General features: G+C 36.5%; 1 pseudogene; it reads right to left on the bottom strand.

The window, feature by feature from the left end:
- Positions 1–2,532: 2,532 nt before the first annotated feature.
- Positions 2,533–4,329, bottom strand: LOC145051303 (polyubiquitin-like; annotated as a pseudogene).
- Positions 4,330–6,488: the final 2,159 nt, after the last annotated feature.

The following is a 6,488-nucleotide window of genomic DNA, read 5'->3' as shown; positions in this document are numbered from 1 at the left end:
CAGACTCAGCGAGTAGCTTGAAGATTGCCTTCAGATCTCCCAGTGAGTGGTCCAGTCGAGTCATAGGTTGACTCAGTGAGTCAGGGCGAGTAGGAGAGGGTTGACAGGTGGTTTGAGTTGAGCTGGGGCTCGCCGAGTTGTTCTTGAGACTCGGCGAGTTGAGTCGGGGTGGCCCCGCGATTCTTCCAGGTGGAACTCGTCGAGTCAGGGGGAGTACTCGACGTGTCAAAAGGGAATCCTAGAGAGATTGTGAAAACGTCTAGACTCGCCGAGTCCGGTCAAAGTTGACCGTTGACCAAGAGTTGACTAGTGTTGACTTAAAAAGGGTAGTCAACCTTAGTGGTAAAAATGTTAATAAGAGACGTATGATGATATAGGGAGATTGTAGCTCGGAGGATCGAGCACGTGTGATTCTAGGATTTGCTAGCTATCGATATTCACGAGGTGAGTCTTCTCACTATACTATACCCGGAAGGGTTTTGACTGTGGGACCGGAAGGTCGGATATGGTATGAGACATATGTGCTATATGTGATAAGTTGATTGTTATGTGTGCTATGTATGATATGCTTGATATGGGCTGGAAGGCATTATGTTATGGGCCGGAAGGCGTTGTAATGTGGACCGTAAGGTTGGCGTGGGTACGACCGGAAGGTTTACCCAGCAGGGACGGAAGTCCCCTGAGACACATGGACCGGAAGGTCAGGGCCTGGAAAGGCGTATGTGCGTAAGTTGTATTTTGGGGAACTCAATAAGCATTTATGCTTACAGTTGTTGCGTATGTGTTTCAGGTACTAGCGAGGACCGTGGGAAGGCGCCGACGTGATCTGTACACACTGATGGATGATTTATGATCTTGGGATTTATATGATTGTATTATGACATGATACGTTGGATATTTATGCCTTGTTTTGGATGAAAATACATTTTTAGAAATGAAAAATTTGCTTTAAAATTTTCGTTGTTTCATGTTTGCTCCTTAGGTACCATCTCAAGGAAAAACGTTTCGTAAGGACCATTTAAAAAAAAACGAGAAAGCTAAATGACCATTCATGTAATTATGTGCAAGGTTTGCTCCTTAGCTACCATCTTAAGGAAAAAAAATTGTAAGGACCAATTGAAAAAAACGGGAAAGCTAAATGGCCATTCATGTAATTATGTGCAATGTTTTCTCCTTAGGTACCATCTCAAGGAAAAAAGTTTCGTAATAACCATTTCAAAAAGAAACAGGAAAGCTAAATCATCATTCATGTAATTTTGAAATGGTCATTACAAAACTTTTTTCCTTGAGATGGTACCTAATGAGCAAACCTTGCACATAATTACATGAATGGTCATTTAGCTTTCCTATTTTTTTTCTTTTTGAAATGGTCATTACGAAACTTTGAATATTTTTATATTTTTATAAATTCTTTAGACTTATGCTGGTAAAATTAAAATTTACAGTTTTTATTTATATAAAAGTTTTCATATTAAAAGAGGAAAAGAAATCCCCAATTCCCCGACGGGAGATCCCCAATCCCCGTTGGGGGTGGGGATAGGGGTTTATTTATATCGGGGATGAGGATAGGGATTGCAATGAGAATTCGGAGATGGGGATGGGGATTGATTCCCCGCCCCCGTTGCTATCTCTATGTCCGATTGTAACATCAATTCTTCAATAATTAGGAAATCCTTGCCTCGGGTTTCTTTTTCCAATTTGGCTAACAACTTGCACCTGCTCTTTAAATCCTTCAACATTTAACTTTAGTTGAGTTACCAAATTTGTTTTCTCCTCCCTTCAAAATATCCCCAAAACCAAGGGTACCCAAACCAACTAATACAAGCAATGGATAAACCGATAAAGGATGAAATAAATTACTTTTCTCATAAACCCAAAATAGCAAGGTAATTTCCTGAATCAAACGTCAACATCCGAAGATCAAACTTCAGTGTTCTACACCTGATTTGCATCATTATATGCAAGGTGAACACATGATAAATATCAATAAAAAATTGCCTCAGATTCTTCATATCACCTAGTCAGCTGAATCCAGAGCATGAATAACCTAACATTGATTCTAGTGGAATTACAAAATCTGAAAAGAATACTGAAGATTGACTTGTTCTCACAAGATATTTGACGTTTCTCAACAAAGCAACTTAGAGAAATCATTAATCAAGTATTGAAACTAAAAACTACCCTAAAGGAAATTATATTTTGATTTTCTTTAAAATGGTTGTTGCTGGTGTGGTTCATTCCATTCGTCCTTCTTAACAACTATCTTTCCATGTTATTCATGGTTGTATACTTGCAATAATCCCAACAACATTTTGATGCCATTCCCTAACTATATTACTTGGAGGACATTATATTGTGATTTTTTTTTATTAAGGTTTATAGTTTACATGTTATTTCATTTCATATCATTAATGTGATAGTAGAAATCAAAAACCCAAGACACGCAGAATTCTTTAGTAAAACATCTATAAAAGACACTTAGTTCAGAAATTGGTATTAGCAAGAAGACAACACACAATGTAAGACTCCATCTTACATGAGGAGAAGCTTGAGAGTATCCCCCGCATCAATAAAATGATCTGCCAGAGTCTGTCCATTGTCTAGTTGTGACTCTCGAAATATAAGCTCCTGCTGATGAGGCGGAATGCCCTCTTTCTCCTCAATCTTTTCCTTCACATCTTTAATGGTGTCCGAGAATTCCACCTCCAGCGTGATGGTCTTCCATGTCATAATCTGAACAAAAATCTTCATATCACATACTCCCAACCTCATAACCAAATCCAATGTAGATTCTTGTTGGATGTTATAATCAGCGAAAGTTCTACCATCCTCATCGAGCTTCTTTGCAGCAATGAACAAACGCTGGTGATGCGGTGGAATCCCTTCTTTTTCCTGAATTTGATTCTTCAAATCATCAATGCTCCCATAGTACCCCCCACATTAGCTTCATGGTTTTGCCTGTGAAAGTCTTAACTAACGTCTAATAAAAACCACCTACCAGCCTCAAAGACACATGTAATGTAGACTCGTTTTGGATGTTATAATCCCTCAAAGTTTCATCATCCTCGAGTTGCTTTCTATCAAAGATTAAGCGTTGGTGATCCTGTGCCATCCAAGGTATTATCTCCATAATCTTTACCTTCACATTGTAAATGGTCTCTGAGCTCTCAACCGCCAGTGTGATGGCGTTCCCAAACTGCATCTTAACAAAAATCTTCATATCACATTGTCCGGATCGAACAAGGTACACTGTAGATTCCTTTTGGGAAAATGACTTAAAATCCCAACGAAGTTTCCAAACCGTTTAAAAAACTCCAATTATGTTTTGTCTGTTCAAAAAAACCCAACAAACTTAACATTTTGTCTAAAAAGCCCAACTAAGTTACACTTTCCTGAAAGTCAAATAAGATAATCATATGATGTGGCTTATTACCGTATCGGAAAAATGACTTGTTAGACCAACGAAGTTTCCAAAACGTTTAAAAAACTCCAATCATGTTTTGACTGTTGAAAAAAAAACCCAACGAATTTAAGCAAAACAAAATTGGGATTTTCTGAACGGTTTAGAACTTTGTTGGACTTTTTAGACAAAATGTTAAGTTAGTTAGGTTTTTTTGAACATACAAAACTTGATTGGGGTTTTTTAAATGGTTTGGAAACTTCGTTGGGCTTTTAAGTCATTTTCCCATTCCTTTTTGATGTTATAATCTCTCAAAGTTCTACAATCCTCGAGGTTCTTTCCAGCAATGATCAATCGATATTGAGACAATGGAGTCCCATCTATATCTCCAATCTTTTCTTTCACATCACGAATGATATCCGAGCTCTTTACAACCACCGTGATCGTCTTCCCTGTTAAAGTCTTCACAAAAATCCTCATCTCATCTCCAAACTGTAGACTCAGGTGCAATATAGATTCTTTTTGGAGGTTATAATCATCCAAAGTTCTAGGACTCTCGAGATTCTCCCCAGCAATGATGTTGTTGATGCAGCGGAATCCCCTCTATATCCTGAAGCTTGGCCTTCACTTCACCAATGGTATCGGAGCTTTTAACTTTTAAAGGGATGGTCTTGCCCATTGGGGTTCTGAAAAAGATCTTCATCCCGAGTTGCAGCGTAGATTCCTTCTGAACTTTATAATCAGCAAGAGTATTACCATCATATACTAGATGTTTGCCGGCAAAGAAAAGCCACTGCTGATCGGGAGGGATCCCTTCCTTGTCCTGAATCTTGGTTTTGACGTTATAGATTCTATCCGAACTCTCGACCTCCAACGTAATCGTCTTGCCGGTAAGGGTTTTTACAAAGATCGTCATACCGCCGCGAAGAATGAAGACGAGAAGAGAGGTTTGACTTGTGAATGATGAATTTAAGAGATTTAAGTGGATATACGTTTTTGTCTTTTTTTAGGTTGAAGTGCAAGTCAAAAGGTGTAGTTTAAGAATATATTAAATTCGCGTTAAAAAAACAAAAAATACTATTTAACTTAATATATGTAAAGCATTAATTTTTCTATCCATTTAATGGTTGTCATGAGTAAAACATTAAATTTTTTTCATCTAATTTGTTAACTTTTACATTTGTGATGATCTTATAAGTAGGATATTTAACCGATAGTTTATTCTATAATGATTCTTTTAATATTTTTATAATTATATTATAATTATAACATAATAGCCATAATATCAATTAATTTTTATTATAAATTATGTTTAAATCACAGTTGATAAAATAAAATAACATAAATTTTAAGAATACAAAAGTAATTCTATTTGTCTAGTAACATAAGATTTTTAAACTTTCAAAAATATGAAGATTCATCAAAATGTTATTTTTATTAAATTTGATTAACATTGTAATTTTTAAGTAATAAGTATGAAAAAAAAACAAATTATACTTAACTACTAAAATCCACTAAAAAACATATAATTACTTTCCATTTTAGATATACATAAACTATGGTTAATAAAGAAAACACTATTAATAATTTGAAATTGTAATGACTAATCAAATATTTGAATAAAATATATAAATTTACAAAGATAAAAGTGTTGTTGGTAAGTTAATAAATTTGTTCTAAAATAAATATATAACCCTGTAACACTTCAAAAATCAACAAAAAATAAATAAATAAATAATTTTAAAACCAACCATGAATCAATATTGTTTACAAAAAAAAAAATCATTGTTTCAAAAGCATTATTTCAAATTAGAGTTTTCCTAAGACCCGAAGACATAAAAATTGGAAATTATATACGATCACGCATTCGCCTTCCCACGATCCTCGGAAGTACCTGAAACCATAAACTAAAACTGTAAGTCAAAGCTTAGTGAGTTCCCCAAAGTACCAGCACACCACAACAACAAAGCATACAGTATGGACAATCGGCCTGAATGGACTGCCTCGAATGACCTATAACCTATTTGGACCGCTCAACGAGCCTTCAGAATTACTAGACCGTCTCGCAGGGCCTACAACCCATCCAGACTGCTCATCGAGCCGCCAACCTGACTAGAGTGCCTCGTAGGGCCTACAGCCTATATGGTCGCCCGCGGGTGTCTTGGCCTACAACACAAAGTAGGACCGCCTCAATCCAACCCAACATATCAACATATGCAACAAACAAACATAAAACAGAGCTAGTAAATACAGATAATCATATGGATCTAATAAAATGATATAACTATCATATCACTATCTTTATCAGGATATATAATCTAGTGGGCCAAAACTGGTGTCTTAGACCCACGGATATAGTGAGGAAAACTCACCTCATAGTCTAAATGAAGTTTGAATAACTCCCAACTCCGACAAGTGGCTCAACCCAAATCCTAAATGTCAAAACATTTCCCATTCTAAATTAATAGAATTTTCCCAAAATACTGTAAAATTCCAATTTTCAAGACCAAAAATTTTGTTTTTTATTATGTTACTTACAAAACTGTTTATTGAAAAACATCATCGATATTATATCAATCCATAATCCCATATGTCAAATGTCATAAAACATGTCGTGGAATAATAATAATGTCATAGTACAATCCCAATAATGTCATAGTGCGGAAATCCTTTGTGTGTGTGATGTCCAGCTACCACGTCGGCTCTTTCCCCTTCATTGAAGAAGTACATGAAACAAAACTGAAAACTATAAGCACGAAGCTTAGTGAGTTCCCCTATCATACCACATACCATATAACACATAACATTACTGGGTACTAACTACTCCTTTGGTCCTTTCGACTGGTACCTTACCTAGCATATCAGGTGATGGCCTCCCATTCGATCATGTGGACCGGTATCCTGCCTAGCATATCAGGGTGTTGGTCTCCCCTTCGGTACTTTCGACCGGTAACTTTGCCTAGAATATCCGGGTGCTGGCCTACCCCTTCGGCCCTTTCGACCGATATATGGGGACTATTTCACCGCTCTACCACTACCACATAATATCATAGCACATATATCATAAACTGTCTAACATAATTGGGTA

This window comes from Lactuca serriola, chromosome 5 (genome assembly GCF_051521515.1).
Source record: "Lactuca serriola cultivar US96UC23 chromosome 5, Lser_US96UC23_V15, whole genome shotgun sequence".
In the NCBI taxonomy this organism is placed as follows: Eukaryota; Viridiplantae; Streptophyta; class Magnoliopsida; order Asterales; family Asteraceae; genus Lactuca; species Lactuca serriola.
This window is presented reverse-complemented; position numbering and strand designations above follow the sequence as displayed.